General features: G+C 34.8%; 1 protein-coding gene across 22 annotated transcripts in view; it reads right to left on the bottom strand.

Moving 5' to 3' along the window:
• Positions 1-17,061, bottom strand: part of LOC141402734 (uncharacterized) — a 313,145-nt gene extending 296,084 nt beyond the window's left edge. For 14 of the 22 annotated variants that reach the window (XM_073984628.1, XM_073984627.1, XM_073984626.1 and 11 more), the window contains exon 1: positions 16,610-17,061. The gene's annotated coding sequence lies outside the window, so the exon portion shown is untranslated. Of the gene's footprint in view, positions 1-16,239 lie in introns of all 22 variants that reach the window. The other 8 variants (XM_073984623.1, XM_073984618.1, XM_073984636.1 and 5 more) reach the window with 4 other exon arrangements.
• Between the last annotated feature and the right edge of the window lie 2,456 nt (positions 17,062-19,517).

The following is a 19,517-nucleotide window of genomic DNA, read 5'->3' on the forward strand; positions in this document are numbered from 1 at the left end:
TGATAGTGCCAATAACTGTCGATAATAATCGGATCGCATTTAGCGTGTAAAACTGACCATAACTTTTGAGAAAAAAAATTTAATTTAATAATTAATTTATATTCTGGGGGTATGTTCGGACAACTTACGAAAACTAAAGTTAAAAACCAACTCTTGACCTCTCACATAATGCAAGTTATATCAATGTAGCATTTAGATAAAGGAACTAGTGTCTAAAATGGCCAGAACGCTTTTAAATTAATCGCGATCAAAGCTTACATTATAGGGTTTTTAGGTTTTCACGATTTTGCTTGGAAACCGCAAGTTTATTTAGTGGATGCAAATTACGATGCTGTACGGGGGTTTGAAGTTTTTATGCTATAGCATAAGGTATACCTTTGATTAGAAGTAATGTAATACATCGAAATATTGATCGCTTTGATCGAATCGAATAAAGTCACAAAATTATAATGCTATATCTAGATGCCTTAGGGATTTTATTTTTGTTTCTTCTTAACACAATTTTTTTATTTTTTTGAAGAAATATGTATAAATGTGAAATAATGAAAACGTGTCGCAATCATACATATATTCCCTCAACATCGCCGAAGGAACAAGGGAGACTTCGTAATCATAGAAATAAATTCCGCGGAAAACTGGTGCCCAGGGGAAGTGGTGTTGGGTATGACATGATCGGCCCAGTCCGACTGTAGCCCTCTTTTACTTGTTACTTTTACATTTGACTACTGTCGACATCTACTTGGTACTGATTGAAAGCTTTGCTGGTCTTCTTGATTATTAATTTAATTAATCGAGCTTTTTATGACCTTAGGAGATTACATTGAAAAATTGATATCTAGCGAAGTCTTACACACACATCAACCACTATGCGACGACCGTTTCGTTAGCTGGTTAGGCTAACATCATCAGGCATATTAGATGTTGTTGCTAGACAATTTTCGCCATTTGGAGCTCCTATTTATACATCCATGATTGCAATTTTGCATTTGTGAAGTTCAAATTGAAGCTTTTTATTTCCATAGACGACTCATTTCCCCCCCTTCTATTCCAGAAATCAATTTTTTCAATGTTGCATTCATATTACAGTCGATGGCTTTTTCCCATCGTAGACTGTATATATGTCTTTCACATCGAAAGATTTTTTAAGTGGATTGTGGTTTAGAACGCTAAGACGTCAGCAACATTGTCTGTTAGTTGGCGACGACCCAGGTTCGAATCCCAGCCGGGCTCAGCTGAATGTTTTATTTTTAAGTTTTTTTTGTCTTTTCAGGGGCGAAGGCCATTATTTGTGAGATTTAATTAATTTAATTAATGGAGCTTTTTATGACCTAAGGAGATTACATTGAAAAATTTATATCTAGCGAAGTCCTACACACACACATCAACCACTATGCGACGATCGTTTCGTTAGCTGGTTAGGCTAACATCATCAAGCATATTAGATGTTGTTGTTGTTGCTAGACAATTTTCGCCATTTGGAGCTCCTATTTATACATCCAAGATTGCAATTTTGCATTTGTGAAGTTCAAATTGAAGCTTTTTATTTCCAAAGACGACTCATTTGTTCCCCTTCTATTCCAGAAATCAATTTTTTCAATGTTGCATTCATATTACAGTCGATGGCTTTTTTCCATCGTAGACTGTATATATGTCTTTCACATCGAAAGATTTTTTAAGTGGATTGTGGTTCAGAACGCTAAGACATCAGCAACATTGTCTGTTAGTTGGCGACGACCCAAGTTCGAATCCCAGCCTGGCTCAGCTGAGTGCTTTATTTTTAAGTTTTTTTTTGCCTTATTGTTTTGCATGAGGTATTTGTCATTAAAATAAAAACTTAAAAATATTAAACCTTTTGCAATAAATTTAACGTAAATGCAACAGTTCGTATTAAATTAAAGCTCACATGGTTCAGTTTCATTACCAAGCTTCATTGTTGAAACGCATCCAACCAAAGCTAAGATACTAAAATGAAATTCAAATAAAAAATGTGAAAGTGGGATGTGCGCCAACCTATTTAGCATAATAATAAATATTTTATTTTCCTCATGCTTTGACGAGCTTTCCTTTTTGATTATGCCTGCTAGAAGCGGAGATATTTTGGAAACATCTCTGTTATGAACACATGTTAAATTTTGTTTCAATCTGGCAACTCCTTCATATTGAAACAGGTGTTCAAAAAAGACTCATCCGCAATTTTTTTACAATGGAAAAATTAGAAATGCTTGGTGTCATTAAATATTTACATAAAAAAGGTTTATCGGGACAAGAAATTCATAATGATATGGTGAATGTGTTAGGTGAAAGTGCTCCTTCATATGTAACAGTAAAAAATTGGTTTGCTGAATTTAAACGTGGTCGTACAAGCATTAAAGATGAACCACGTAGAGGACGTCCAAAAACAGCAACAACAACAGAAATTGTAGCCAAAGTACATGATATGGTATTAAATGATCGACGAATAAAAGTGCGTGAAATTGCTAATATCATGGGCATCTCAGATGATCGAGTCCATTTAATTTTGCATGAAGAACTACAGATGAAAAAGCTTTCTGCAAGATGGGTGCCGCATTTGTTAACAGTCGATCAAAAACGCATAAGAATGAACATTTCTCAAGCTTGTTTGGATCGTTTTAAGCGAAATAAAATGGATTTTAAGCGTCGTTTCATAACTGTTGATGAGACATGGATCCACCACTATACTCCAGAGACAAAAGAACAATCCAAACAATGGACTGAAGCTGGAGGAAGTGCCCCAAAGAAGGCAAAAACAATTCAATCGGCTGGTAAGGTTGTGGCAACGGTTTTTTTGGGACTTCAAAGGTATTTTATTTAACCAGTTTTGGTTAAAGACTTTCCAAAAACAAAGCCTAACTATGAAAGTAGAATATCCCGTCTTTACAATGATGCAAACTAGGTCGGCGTAGGTGACCAACTAACGGAGATATCGCAATAGTCGGTAATACATCCCATTTTTCTATTGTTTTGGAAATCACGCTACACATCGCAATTTGGATCGGATCGTCACGAAATTTCGAAGGTTAATGAAGGTCTCACAGAGGAAGAAGCGTATTGATTTTGGTGATGGTCGGATAATATTTCGGAGTCGGAATGAACAAAAAATTTATTTGGAGAAAAAGTCAACATTTTATTCCACAGCAAATATCTGAGCGTCTGTAAGGGGTATATAAAAAGCAAGATCTGGCAAGGAAAGTAGAAAATACAACTTTACAACGATGTAACGTAGGTTGGCGTAGGTAGTCAAACAACGAAGATATCGCAATAGTCGCTAATAGAACCCAACTTTTCATTTTTGCGATTTTAATAATAATGACGAATATCACACCTTTGGTTGGGGACCATCTAAAAACAAAGCCTGACTAAGAAAGTAGAAAATCCCATCTTTAAAATTATGCAAAGTAGGTTAGCGTAGGTGGTCAAATAATAGTCGTTAATACATCCCTTTTCCAATTTTTCTACAATCACTCTACAGGTCGGAATTTTGATCGGATCATCACGAAATTTTCTCACAGAGATAGAAGCATATTGATGTTGGTGATGCCGATAGTAGTCAAATATAAAATTAAATATTAATTATTTTGGTTCAGTTCACCTTAAGTCATTTGGTATAAAAGCCATATAGGTCAAAACTTTCGTATCTCGCTAAAAGAAATGTTTTTGAGTGAAAGGATTATGCACAGAGGTAGTGGTGTAGGGTATCACATAGTCGGCCCTGTACCGACTATAGCCTTTTCTCACTTGTTCTATATAAATTGGCTGTAATTTGACAGTTAGGATTTCCAGTGATTCAAAAACGTCTACATCAAAAATTGTGGACATAGTGTCATGTATAACGGTACCTCTCGATTACATGTGATTTATTGATTTCATGTGAAGGTTTCTGACTGATTTAGCTTTTACTTGGTATTTAGGGTTCCCATAGGATATAGCTTACAAATAACCACAGCGGTCGATTTCTGCTATTTTGAAGTTTTAACCCTCTAACCGGCAGATTTTATACTGAACAAGTAAGCAAAGGCTATAGTCGGACGGGGCCGACCATGTGATACCCTACACCACTATCCCTGCAAATTAGCTTTCACGAAATCAAAATTCATTTATGGAACAAATAAACTTATTGTAAGAAATAACTTTGCGGATTCTGCCAACTTATCACATCAAGCTTAAATAATAATATAATAACACTATGCAAAACGAATATTATTAACCCTATTCTGACACAGCAGCGTGTAGAACACCAAAAATAAGAAGACACATGACCCAGCGTTTTTCCCAATCAATTCCACTTTCGCGGTTATGGGCCCCCAAAGACCTGAGGCCTTGATGTCAAAAAGGATCATTTTGAGGGGCTTATATCTTCTATACCGCTGAGAATTTGAATTTACTCGTTAAAGCAAAGTTGTAGCTCTCGACTTAAACAATAATAATTGTGAACACATAAAATCCATTCAAACACATCTTCAAGATCAAAATCGTCAAGGTAAAATTTCCCCTATAATTGTTTCACGGATTTTAGGCTACAGATATCAAACCGATCAGAATTGAAGCAAACAACAATCTATAAAAATGTAGCTTAGGTCTCAATAAACAACTGTCTAGAACATACGAACTCTGTATAAACAGCAATTGCGATTTTTATCCTCTTTTATCAGTTTCTGCTCCATAGATACTAAACCGTTGAAAATTCAAGACAAGAATTAACCACATAAATGTAGCAAAAATATCAGTAAACAACTTTCTGGAATATACAAACTGTCTAGGAACGTCGGAAATAGCGAAAAACTTTTGAAAATATTCGATTTTTGTACCTTTTTTAAATTCTGATCCTTAGATGCCAAACCGTCCAATATTTAAGGATATCGTCAACTACAAAAATGTACCTAAGATTGCAATGAACAACTTTTTAGAACATAAGAAGTTTCTAGGAATGATTGTTTAAGCTGAAATCCACGAACAATTGAATTATTTTTAACGTTTTCCCTTGCTCAGGTCTGGAAATAACAAACTGTTCAAAACTCAAGGAAATTTTAAAGGTTTGTTATTTACGGACCTGAACAGGAAACTATGATTTAAAATGATCGAATTTTGAGCTTAAAGGACCGTTCCTAGAATATCCACTTGTTCTAGGAAGTTTTTTATTGAGATCTTAGGTACATTTTTGTAGTTGATTATACTATTAATTTTTGGGGGTTCGCTATCTGTGGACCAGAATCGGAGAAAAAAGTATAAAAATCGAATATTTTCAAAAGTTTTTCGCTATTTTCGTCAATAAGAAGCGTTCATAGACTGTTCGTATGTTTCAGAAAGTTGTTTACTGATATTTTTGCTACATTAATGTGATTAATTATTTTCTTGAATTTTCAACGGTGTAGTATCTCTGGAGCAGAAACCGAGAAAAGAGGATAAAAATCCCAATTATATTGCTATTTTAACCATTAAGAACCGTTTATACAGAGTTCGTATGTTCTAGAAAGTTGTTTATTGAGACCTAAGGTACCTAGGGTTTTTGCAGATGGTTGTTTACTTCAATTCTGATCGGTTTGATATCTGTAGCCTTAAATTCGACAAAATATTATCAGGCAAATTTGACCTTGAAGATAAGGTTGAATAGATTTTATGTGTTCACAATTGTTATTCTCAGCGATTTAAACGATATGAGCCGCACAAAATTATCCCTTTTGACATCAATACCTCAAGCCCTTGTGGTCCCATAACCGCGAAAGTTGAAGTGATAGGAAAAAACGCCGGGACACGTGTCTTCTTATTTTTGGTCTTCTATCACGCTGCGGTGTAAGAATATGGTTAATAAACCATGACTCAAAAAATGACACACAGTGTAATTGTTCCACAAACATCCCATAAGGGACAAAGGAGACTTCTCTCATATCAATGAGTACACCCCGATTCATATTTCCTGATATGGGGGCGTATAGTTTATCGCCGAGTCTGAACGGTGTGCCCTACCACTTGTAGAGAAGTTTTACGTGACTGAAATACTCGGAAAATGTCGCCAACATTACTGAGGGGTATTTTCCCACCGTTTGAAGTTACATGGCCAGGGAATCGATCAACGGTGGCAAAATACCTCTTAGTTATGTTGACGAAATTTCTAGAGTATTTCAGCCATGAAAAACTTCTCAACAAGTGGTGTCTTAGGGCACGCCGTTCGGGCTTGGCGGTAAATTTTTGTATGTATAAATCCCAAAATTATGCGCCAGGGGGAGGTCAGTGAGTGCCTTCACCTTCACCAAAATTAATATTTCAAAAAAACTTTAACGTTAGCGACCCCGAGTACATTTTGAAAAAAAAAAACGTTCTTTTCAACAAAAAGGTAGTAACTCAAACTTTTCAATTTTTCAGTAGAGAAAAAACTGTTGGTACATAAGTAGTAGTATGAAAAGTGAAATACCGGTATTTTTGACCAAAGAAAGACAAAGAAATGACAGATTTTTACAGTGGGTAGGGTAACTTATTTTCTTACTAAAAAGTTAAAATTTTTATTTACTATCCTTCTGTTGAACAGATGCGATATGTATAAAAAACCAATTGGACAATTAATACGCCTGAGCTCCACGTAATTCGCAATAATTCACAAACTGGGAATTTCTCTGTCATGATAGAGACAATTAAAGCATGGGAGGAAAATTTGGTTCTCTACAGAAAACCCACTTTATATTAAGCAATAGCCCCGTTATCTACCAAACTCATTATTGCAATTTGTATCAGTGGAAAGGTCAGTCGTTATCTTTTCATATGTAGGCTTCTTTGGCGGTATATGCCCTCCAGAAAGTAAGATATGAACCAAATATAAAATAAAAAGTAATGGTCCATTTCACCCGCTAAATAATATCAGATCATCATCCAAAATTGTAGGCATCTTCTTCGACTTAAAGTCATACCTCGTACAAATTTTCGTGACTATTGAGTTATAATTGCAACCTCTAACGTGTTTATTATTACACTACAAAGAAATAATTGGATATATAAGGCTGTAACTCTGTTATCTTATCATGTACACCAACACAATTGGCATCAATAGAAAGGTCAAAAGTTTATTTTTCAAGTATAGCTTAATTACCCGAAATATGTCTTCCAAGAATAACGATATAAGTTGTATATTAAAAATGTTCACAATTTTCACACAAAAGTTGTGGTCCCTTTAACCATCTAAATATTATCTGATCATCATCTCAAGCTTCTTCTTCGTCATATACCCTTACCTTGTTGAAAATTTCGCGTTGATCGGACTATTATTGCGACCTACAGAGCCGCTTCAAAATTAGATATAAATTATGTTTTTGGTCCATTTCGCCCGCTAAATATTTCACGATCATCACCAATAAAAAAAGGGTCTGAACCCGACCTCCATACAAAATTTCGTGACGATCGGTCCATAATTGAGTATAAGTACAATTTATAATGGACAGATGGACGGAGGGACGGAAGGACGGACACACATCTCAAAATCGCTTTATCTCGTCGAGATGTGAAGATTTTTATACCATATTGGGGGTCTCCCACGAATATTTCGCTGTGTTACATGCATTTTTACAAAAACAAACTTATAATACCATTTCCACATAGTGGTGTAGGGTATAATATACCATTATTTTTTGATAGTTTTTAGGTAAAAAGACATGAGTTAATAGTAAAAGTTGACAAAAATGTTAAAATTAACCTCTAGGCGAGAAAAGTTGACCGCCAAAAGGTGAAGCTGCCTGGTTATGACCACCTGGATGATGTTCATATGTTAGGGGTTTGACGAATTACATCATTCTTTGTTTAATTCGAAAAATCACCACGACCACAAAATATATGCCTTAGCTGTGGGGCTTTGCGGACATACATTGCCCAAATTTGGTGAGCATTTTTGTAAAACATATTATTCGTCAATGCATACTCGATTGGTATACAGTGGTAAATATATAAATATTTAAAATTCCTATGTATTTTTTTAGCCACACGTAGTTGAAATTTGAAAATTTGGGGAAATATCTTACCTCTTTGCATATAGAGAACATTTTTAAACATGTATATTCGTATTTGAATGTATAAAACATAAAAATGTTTACAGAAAACTTAAATACACCCACTATACCATTGCTATCGAAAACGATATCGCTTTCAAATGTTTCTCGATAGTTTTGGGGATATTTTGTTCGAGAACGACATACGAAAATGATTTGAAAACGATTCATTCGTCGCTCAGTTTGTGGCAGGAAACCCTTCGATTTCGAATATCGCCAATAATATTAATAGTGAAAAAAATTTTTGTGGAGTTTCTTGATGTTTTTGTTATGTACCTTTACCATTTTTATTTCTTTCTTATGTTTGCGAGTCGATATGTAACTGTTGATAAACATTGTTGTCTTCAGTTTGGCAACCTACCCATATGTTGTCTTTATCAACACTTATTGTTTATACAAATGGAAATTTTACACAAATAACATAAAATTATTTTTTGAAACAAAAACATTTCAAAGTAAAAAATGTTTCTCGAAACAATTTTTCCTGTGAAGAAAAAGCATTCACCAAATGTTCGAAAATTATATCGTTTTCGAACTTTTGACGAACAAAAGAACAGCGTGCTTGCGTACACACGAAAAACATTTGCCAAACATTCGACAGTGCTAGTCGTTTTCGAAAGTTGTGCCGAAAATTCGAATAATATCAGCAACTGGTATGGGGGGGCAAGTTGTCCGTGAATATAACAATGTGTACGTAAAAGTTGATTGTAACCGGAAGGTCCGCCGCAGGTCTAGATGCTGTACATTAGGGTTATGACTTTTTTACAACCTCGTATCCCTGTATGATATGTTGAAGAGTTTTTACCTAAGATTACATAAAATATTAGTTATAAAGTTTTTCGATAAAAAAGCTTCTGCACAAAAGCTTTTAAAATTTGTATTTTTTAGAACTTTTAAAAGTCACTGTAATTTAACTGAAAACAAGGTACAGGGGCACACGACATAACCAAATGTCATAACCGTTTGTTTCTCACTAATTTTATCATCGTATTGTTCCATATATATCGTTATATATTATATACAACTTCATTTCATATATCATAAAAATTAAAAGTGGTTTCTGCGGGACATTTTTCAATATTTAAATGGAATAAAATTAAATTAAAATATATTTTTAATATCACCAAATATACCTTATAAGAATTTTTTCCCAACACCCTGAAAAACACAAAACCGCGTGAATCCGCAATCATATCTATGACGCAAATTTCAGTTTTTATAGATAGATAAGAGAAATAAGAAGTTTTGCTTTAAAAATATTAACCCATTATATTTGAATCGACTTATAATGCAATAGGTTGCTTGTTTGGCTTCCAATAGTCTTGGTTGGCATATACCGCAACCAAAAAGTACTATATAAATCCGTTATTTGGTAATAAGATTTTTTGCTGGGATGTTTTGCACGTCAACCAAACGAGAATTTGAAGCAGTTCATCTTGTCTTTTGAGTTGAATGACACAAATATAATGTAACTGTAGAATGAGCATTTGGTTCCGGTTTTGCTGTTATTATACCCTACACCACTATGTGGGGAGGGTATTATAAGTTGGTTTTGGCCAAAAAGTTTGTAACGCATCGAAATAATGGTCGTAGACCCATACTTATATATATCAAAATGAATGTCTCGACGAGCTGAGTCGATCTGGCTATGTGTGTCCGTCCGTCAGTCCGTCCGTCCGTCCGTCTGTCCATCTAAACCTTGTAATCACGCTACAGGCCGCAATTTTGATCGGATCGTCACGAAATTTTGGATGTTGATGGGGGTCCCGGAGGGGAAGAAGCCTATTGATTTTGGTGATGGTCGGATAATATTTAGGGGTCGGAAAGGGCAAAAAACTTAGGTGGATAAAAAGACAACGTTTTTTTCCAAAGCCAATATCTCAGCTTCTATATGGGGTATACCAAAAGCAAAATCTGACAATGAAAGCAGAAAATATCACCTTTCTAATGATTTAAAGTAGGTGCTCGTAGGTGATCAAACAACGAAGATATCGCAATAGTAGCAAATAAAACACCAATTTTCATTTTTGCGATTTTAATTATATTGACAAATATCACAGCTTTGGTTGAAAAGTTTCCAAAAGCAAAGCCTGGCTATGAAAGTAGAAGATCCCGTCTTTACAATGATGCAAACTAGGTCGGCGTAGGTAACCAAATAACGGAGATATCGCAATAGTCGGTAATACATCCCATTTGTCTATTTTTTTGGAAATCACGCTACAGGTTGCAATATTGATCGGATCGTCACGAAAATTTCAGGGTTAATGGGGGTCTCACAGATGAAGAAGCATATTGATTTTGGTGATGGTCGGATAATATTTAGGGGTCGGAATGGGCAAACACTTATTTGGAGAAAAGTCAACATTTTATTTCAAAGCCAATATCTCTGTTTCTTTAAGAGGTATATCAATAGCAAAACCTGGATAGGAAAGTAGAAAATATCACCTTTACAACGGTGTAAAGCAGGTTGTCGTAGGTGGTCAAATAGCAAAGATATGGCAATAGCCGATAATGCATCCCATTTTTCGATTTTTTTGTAATCACGCTACAGGTCGCAATTTTGATCGGATGGTCACGAAATTTTGGGGGTTAATGGGGGTCCCAAAAAGAAAGAAGCCTATTAATTTTGGTGATGGTCGGATAATATTTGGGGGTCGGAATGGGCAAACACTTATTTGGAGAAAAGTCAACATTTTATTTCAAAGCCAATATCTCTGTTTCTTTTAGAGGTATATCAAAAGCAAAATCTGGCAAGGAAAGTAGAAAATATCACCTTTACAACGATGTAAATTAGGTTGTCATAGGTGGTCAAATAGCAGAGATAAGGCAATAGTCGATAATGCATCCCATTTCCGATTTTTTTGTAATCACTCCACAGGTCGCAATTTTGATCGGATCGTCACGAAAGTTTAGGGGTTAATGGGGGTCCCAGAGGAAGAAACCTACTGATTTTAATGATGGTCGGATAATATTCAAGGGTCGGAATGGGCAAATACTTATTTGGAGAAAAGGTCTACGTTTTATTTCAAAGCCAATATCTCTGTTTCTTTAAGAGGTATATCAAAAGCAAAACCTGGCAAGGAAAGTAAAAAATATCACCTTTACAACGATGTAAAGTAGGTTGTCGTAGCTGCTCAAACAACAGAGATATCGCAATAGTCGGTAATGCATCCCATTTTCCGATTTGTTTGTAATCACGCTACAGGTCGCAATTTTAATTGGATCGTCACGAATTTTTTGGGAGTTGATGCGGGTCCCACATAGGAAGAAGCCTATTGATTTTGGTGATAGCCGGATAATATTTAGGGGTCGGAATGGGGAAAAACTCATTTGGAGACAAATTCAAAGTTTTATTCTTTGTGAATATATTGGCTTCTAGTAGGGGTATTCCAACGACAAAGCCTGTCAACGGAAGAAGAAAATATTACCTTTACATTGGTGTAAAGCAGGTTGGCGAAGGTGGTCAAAACAGGGAGATACCACAATAGTCGGTAATGCATCCAATTCTTCCATTTTTTTTGCAATCAAGCTACAGGTCGTAATTTTGATCGGATGGTCACGAAATTTTGGTTGCTTATGGGGGTCCCAGAGACAAAGAGGCATATTATTTTTGGTGGTAGTCGGTTTATATTCCCTAAAAGAAATGTTTACCAGTGAAAAGCTTATGCACAGGGGTAGTGGTGTAGGGTATCACATGGTCGGCCCCGTCCCGACTATAGCCTTTGCTCACTTGTTGAAATATAATTTCAAAAATTTAATTGCTTACAATAATGAAATATATTTACATACATATGCATACAAATATGTAATAACATCTGCATATACAACCAACTGTATGTTTTGTGAATAAATGATATCTGCCTCTACTTGATCACCTCATCAAATGAATACATTAAAACGGAAATTATTACTGAGTTAATATTGGAATGTGGATTACAATTAAATTAAAGACTAAAACGAAGAATGTTTTTTCGGCATTAATTACTCCAATAGGAATCTTCGGATAAGTGTTTCTATGGAGTGCCTAGTGTAGACGCTGTCATAGAAAGTCCTACTGTCCGTAGTGACTATCTATAATATTTGAATTAATCGTTCAGATTTTACAAATTTGGAATCTTTTTGATTAGTGGGACTATCAAACGTCCTATACGCGTACTACATTTTGAGTAGATCCTGGCCGGCTTTTACTAAAACTAGTACTAGTTTCTTGCAGGTTCTGGAAGTAATATTTATTTGTATTAGTATATTACCTTCGTTTTTATTTAGCAAAAAGAAAACCAATTCTCTGTGTAGTATTAAGCATAAAGATTGATAGTAGTTAAAGAATGAAAAAAATTCTTCTTTCAATACTCTGCCTTTAATCTTAATAGGGTATATATGTACATATATACGAGCAAAAATACGCCTCATCGAAATAATGGTTTATTTTTGGTATTTTTGGACAAAATCTGTTTTAGCCATGTCCGTCCGTCTGTCTGGCTGGTACGCACGATAACTCTCGAACGGATCAACCGATTCGTTCCAATATTTGGTAGATAGAAGATAGAACATATCGGTCAATCTTTTCTTACATATATCCTTACCAGAAGGTATACGCCCATTACCGGAAAAAGTTGAAGCAATAGCCAACTATCCCCAACCGAAAAACGTGAAGGAACTTCGTCGATTTGTTGCTATGGTAAACTTTTATCGTAGATTCATTCCTGGACCTGCGGCCAATCAACTTCCACTAATAGCTTGCCAAAAGGGTAACAAGAAAACTCCTTGTCTGGACCGAAGACATCAAAACTAGTTTCGAAAAATGTAAGTCTGATATATCCAATGCTACTATTTTATCACATCCTTTTGAAGACTTGCCAATCTGCGTCATGGTCGACGCTTCTGATGTGGCCATTAATGGAGTTCTGCAGCAGCAGACAACTAATGGCTGGATGCCTCTAAGTTTTCATTCCAAGAAACTATCAGATACGCAGTTGTCAAATACAACCGCCACATGCTCGAAGGGCGTAAATTTATAATCTTCACGGATCACAAACATTTAACGTTTGCGTTCAAACAAAATCCGGTTAAGGCTACACCTCGATAGTTTCGTCAACTCGATTATTTGTCTCAATTTTCCACCGACATACGTCATATCAGCGGAGCGGATATCGTTTTGGCAGACGCACTTTCACGCATTTCCACAATCTCAATGCCATCACCGATTGATTATAATGAATTGGCTGAATCTCAGAAGTCTGGATATTTTTAAAATTCCCTCGTATAAAAACAAGGTTGTAAGGTACCTAATAAGCCCACAAAATATAAGATGATCGGTTCATTCGTTTTCGAGCTTTAGTCGACACCGCACAACGCTTTCTTAAAAAATGATAAACCCTTAATGAGGTGGTCACTAAAAAAAGATATTTAACATGTTCGTCTGCAAGCCTCTGCAACTGGCTTCTTTACACATTTGAATTACTCAATTTTCACAACTCAATCAGCAAATAATATCGATATATACTTTAATACAATTTTTTGATTTTAATTTTTTTTTTTGCACAAAATTTATGAACTATAAATAAATGCCCGAAGACGTAACCGACATGAAAATCGAAATAAAGCTAATATACATGTTCTGGCAAAATTTCAAGTTTCTACGTTCAAAAACAACGATCCTATTCAAGAAATGGCATTTCGGAAAATGGGATAATATTGCAGATTTTGTTGTAATGGAGGATCTCAAATCTAAGCACTTCAGCGGTTTTGGTTTCACTTCTTATTCCCCTTCTTATATGATCAATAATATTCCATATACTCGCCTTCATAAGATTAATATTCCATATGGAACCAACTTTATTACATCCAAAGCAACATAAAAATCAGTTTTATAACAAGTTACTTCAAATACTCACGGTGCTCTTGAATCAAATTTAAATGGAAGGTGCTTACACCTGGGAAGTTTTTGCGAATTCTGAAACTACAATGTTCATAGATGAGGAAAATTAAAAAACAAAAAAATTCGCCGGAGCGCTTTTTAAATAAATCGCGATTCAAGTTGACATTTTTAGGGGTTGTTTAGATTTTTGCGATTTTACTTGGAAAACGCAAGTCCTATCAAAATGGGAGTAAAGAAAATGTTGTAGCTATCAAAATTCTCTACATGATTGACTTTAATGATGTTTTCGTAGGTTTCACAACTTTTGAGATATAGAAGTCGAAATTGGGACAATTCAAATTCAATTCATTTCTGTATCGTCTCCTTATAAAACAATGTCATGACTGCAATTTTCCAAATTAAACTTATATATCTAAAAAAGTGGTACAACCTAGGAAAAATTGCATAAGCCAGTCTTGTAGAGAATTTTCACAGCTGTAAGATTTTCTCAGGTACTATGCCGATAAGACTTGCGGTATTCAAGCAAAATCGCGAAACCTTAACAAAAAAACCTAAAAATGTAAACTGAGCTTCTTTATCTCAAAACTGGTACAGCATGAGAACAAACCATAAACGTCAATCATGTAGAGAATTTTCACAGCTACAACATTTTCTTTAGCTCCATTTCGATTGGACTTGCTGTTTCCAAGCAAAATCGTGAAAACCTAAAAAACACCTAAAAATGTGATTTTTGAACGCGATTTATTTAAAAATCCCTACAGCGATTTTTTCTTGTTTTTGGATTTTTTTCATCTATGAAAATTTCTGTTTCATAATTCACAAAAACTTCCCCTGTGTAAGCGGTTTTCATTAAAAGTTAGTTAAGGCGCACCCTTCATGACATTGTTTTATAAGGGGGCGCTACAGTCAGGGCATTGTCCCAATTTGAACTTCAATATCTCAAAAATGGTAAAACCGACGAAAATACCGTGAAGGTCAATCTTATAGAGAATTTTCATAGCTACAAAAGCGGTTTTCATTAAAAGTTAGTTAAGGCGCACCCTTCATGACATGTTTTATAAGGGGGCGTTACAGTCAGTGCATTGTCCCAATTTGAACTTCAATATCTCAAAAATGGTAAAACCGACGAAAATACCGTGAAAGTCAATCTAATAGAGAATTTTCATAGCTACAAAATTTTCTTCAGTCTTTTTTTATAGGACTTGCGGTTTCTAAGCAATATCGTGAAAACCTAAACAACCCATAAAAATGTCAACTTGAATCGCGATTTATTTCAAAAGCGCTCCGGCGATTTTTTTGTTTTTTGATTTTTCTCATCTATGAACATTGTAGTTTCAGAATCCGCAAAAACTACCCAGGTGTAAGCACCTTCCATTTAAATTTGATTCAAGAGCACAGTGTATTCAAATATTTGAAGATGATAAATGTTGTTTGGGAAAATATGGAGAACAACAACTATCTGATTTGAACCCTCATGTAGACAAAACTACTTGACGTATAAATACCAAAATTCAAAATCCTTATAATTGGAATGTTTTCTATCGACTCCCTTCAATATATTTATATTTTGAGTTACTTTTTGACCATTTTTGGCCGCTGTCGTGACACTGTGCGCCATAGCCTGCTAGTACATGGGGTAAATGGCTTATTCAGCTTTCTCTCTTATTGCGTTTTCTATTGAATTTCTTAACCCGCCTTTCTGAACTAAATTGTCATTTTCACATATAATTCGATATTTTGCGTGGTCATATCCAATATAAAAATTTAAGGATGTAGAAAAATTTTATTGTCATCTAAACTTTGTTGAGCTGGTGCCTATAAAATAATTTTTTTAACCAAAATGAAAGAATGGAGACTCATTTTGAAGTGCGTATAAGTTTTTTCATCGATTGAAAAATAATTGTGACTTGTAGAGTGATTTCCTGAAAACTCGCCTTTGTATAGTATTATGGAAATAAAGATCGGTCAGGGGGCACGGGTTAGGGTTAACCGACCATCACTAATTTTTGTAGAAGTTGTTTTTAGCCTCAACAAAGAACTGGTAAAGTTTTTTCATCGAGTGGACCATAAATGCGACTGATGGAAAATTTTTGTGAAAATTTACCTTTGGTCCCATACGAATTACTATGGCATTTGTTAACGTTCACCGATCGCCATAAAATTTCATATATAAGGTTTTTGGATCAACTGGAAAATATTTATGAGGTAGGCGTTTCAAAAAAAAGCCATTATTTTGGGCCGCCCTAATGTACATATCTACATACATAACAGACATGTACATAATTCCAAATAAAATTATATCACTTTCTTGCATACCTTTCAATTTGTTTCTTTACTCTTATCTAATCAGACACAGCAGCAGTTAAAAAAAAACAAATAAAAAATATTTGCATAATTGTCCAGATAGAAATGTGACGCAGTCAGAAGAAAAAGAAATGCCCTTTTAGACAGACATCAGATTAATTGAAGAATAATTAATGAATAGCAACAAATTTTCACTTATTATAAGCTTTGTAATCTTAATTATTTGCAGAAGCACTTAGACATACTTTGATGGAGATTACTTGTGTTTGTTTTATTCACTTCTCTTTTTAATTATTTATACCTATTTTTAATTATTATTTGCTATTTTATTTTGTTGTGATTTGTTATTACATTTGCACTGGAGGTTTGTTATTAAACTCACTTTTTTCTGTTGATAATATTTTCAAAAGCAAGAATTATTTTAACATGCAGGGAATTTTCTATTTTGTAAACATTCTTTTGACGACATTCTTTGGGAAAAAAAACTAAATATAGTAGTTGTACTCGCGTTTTGAGTTTGAAAATAAAACCGGGTTTGTTGTATTTCCATAAACGTTAGCACTTTGAGTGTGTAGCGATATGTGTTTCCCGATATGGATGAGTAAAAATAAAAATGTACGTCTGTATGTAGGTATTACTTGAGTGTTCAAGCAAGCTATTTTTACCGGTTGACGAATATTGCCGTAGCTCTTCTACCATTTGCGAGTACGTTCCGTGTTCAACTACTTGGCTTATTGCTTGATACGTTACTGCATTGTAGTTCGCTTATCTATTGTACTATGAGCGCGGTAAGGTGACGACTGCTTCTCCGATGTTGGTGGCACTGATCGCAGCGGTTGTGTTGTTGTCACCAAGGTTATAAATATTATTAAGAGATTCCATTGTCGGTTATAAAGTTGTTGAGAGCAACCATTAAATGCTTAGTTGTTTACTTTCGGTTCAGTTTCTCTTATACGTTGGTTGAAATCGATCAACGTTAATTAAATTCACATTAATATGAATGGAATCGCTAATACGGTTTGATATTCGTCAGTGATCTGAATTTGTATACCCTCAGTCTTTGACTAAAGAGGGTATATACACTTTGATACGACCAAAAACGTGCCTCATCGAAATAATGGGTTTAGAGCCCAAGTATGTTTGGACGAAATCTGTATCTGTAAGACTAAATGCCAAATTTCAGTCATTTCGGTGGGATATTGAGGCTACAACTTTCAAAATACCGAAAATCGGCAGGTACCGTTCTATAGGGGCTATATGAAGACGTGGACGTATACCGACAATTTTAAGGTGGAAAGTTTTATACCCACAACGAAGGCAAAATGCCAAATTTCAGTCACTTCGGTGGGATATTGAGGCCACAACCTTCAAAATACCGAAAATCGGGAGGTACCATTCTATGGGAGCTATATGAAGACGTGGACCTATGCCGAAAAATTTCAGGTGGAATGTTTTATACCCCCAACGAAGAGTAAATACCAATTTTCAGTCATTTCGGTGGGATATTGAGGCTACAACTTTCATAATACCGAATATCGGTAGGTACCGTTCTATGGGGGCTATATGAAAACGTGCACCTATACGGACAGATTTCAGTTGTAAAGTTGCATACCCCTAACGAAGACTTAATACCAAATTTCAGCCATTTTGGTGGGATATTTAGACCACAAATCCTTGAATATATTTTTGCATATGGTTTTGCATATGCTCATTTTATGCAGATATGTAAAAATATGTCAAAATATGCACGATATGCAAATTATGCAAAAATTGCAGGGCTTAATTCGTTTTATTTTGTAGTAAAACTAGTTGCTGTCTAATCAGATTTTATCTACGACCATCCTAACCATATATATGCATTTGCATAGGAATCCGCTGTCTAGTCATATATCAGGTTGGAATGTGGACTATATCGTTCCAGTCCTTCGGGAAAAGTCCACTTAAACTTCTCGTCTCGGATCGTTTTGGATTTTTTCCAAAAAGTTCTTCATGCGGCCCCGTTACAACGGCGCACGATGTTGCTGCTTCCATACAAAAGTGGATAAAAATAGAAGGAGCTGACCTAGGTTGATGAATTTTTGCACAAGTACTTATGATGGCATAGGAATGGAAAATATCAACTTTGGTCCATATCGGATATAGTCCCCATATATATTTCCCCAATCTTGCTATAACTCGGTAAATTTTAATCGAATTGCCTTCAAATTTAATATGCGATATTTTCTTAGACTCCTGAGTAGTTTTACCGATCTTCACAAAAATTGTTTCAGATTTGGATATAGCTCCCATATATATATATTTCACCGGTTTTGCTATAAATCGGTAAACTTTTCAGTTTTTGAGAAAAATCGTTTTGGATTCCGATAAAGATCTTATATACAGTATAGTCTCGATAATCTGGACACTCGTTAATCCGGACAACGCGGTAATCCGGAAACTAGAATGTTTTACATTGTAGACTCTGTAATCCGGACATCTCATATTTTTCGTACGTCGATAATCCGGACATCAATATTTTTTTCCGATTTTGAGCATTAGATTCTTATTTACTTCATTGACGTTTTCGTTCTTAGCAATAGCTATTGGTGTATAAATAAGAAAAATGATGTTTTCAAAGTTTTCGGCCCACATCTCGTCTTTCTGGCTAGCCACTGTTGACACAGTTATACAGTCAATATGAAATTAACTATTTGAAACTGTCGAATGATTTTTCTATCCTTCAACCATCGATGTCAAACTATGAAAAGCAACAGTATTTTCAACCTAATGTTGGGTAGCCTAGTTCCCTTAAAAATCGATGATGGGTGTTCCTTTCCTCTAAAGGAATTAGTTCTTTAGGTCCTTTGATTATTGATAAAGTCCCTTGGAACGTAATGTATTCCAATGATATTTTATCTAGAAATGTTTAGAACATTTGAAGCGTTGGCATTAATATCTTAGTTTTTTAGATTTTTTAAATTCTCAAATTCACATTTTCAGTTACCGACAAAAATCGGTAATATTAAAACGCAAAATTATGAATGAAAAGTTTAAATAAAAGTGCTATAGGCAGAATTTAACGACTACTTTTTTGTTCACAAACTTACTGAAAAATAGCATTAATTACCGAAATTATAAACAATTTAATTTTACGATTTTTTGGAGAATCGCACTTCTTGTATAGAAATTGCAATAAATTATTTAAAAGCGCATGACTCCTTTTATTTTCATTCATTGATATACAAAATCAGCGGCAAACTACGGATTGTTGCATAAAACCAATAATTTATAAAACCAATACCTTTTTCTTT

Source organism: Musca autumnalis, unplaced genomic scaffold (genome assembly GCF_047663935.1).
Source record: "Musca autumnalis isolate F117 unplaced genomic scaffold, ASM4766393v1 scaffold_4, whole genome shotgun sequence".
NCBI classification, from domain to species: Eukaryota; Metazoa; Arthropoda; class Insecta; order Diptera; family Muscidae; genus Musca; species Musca autumnalis.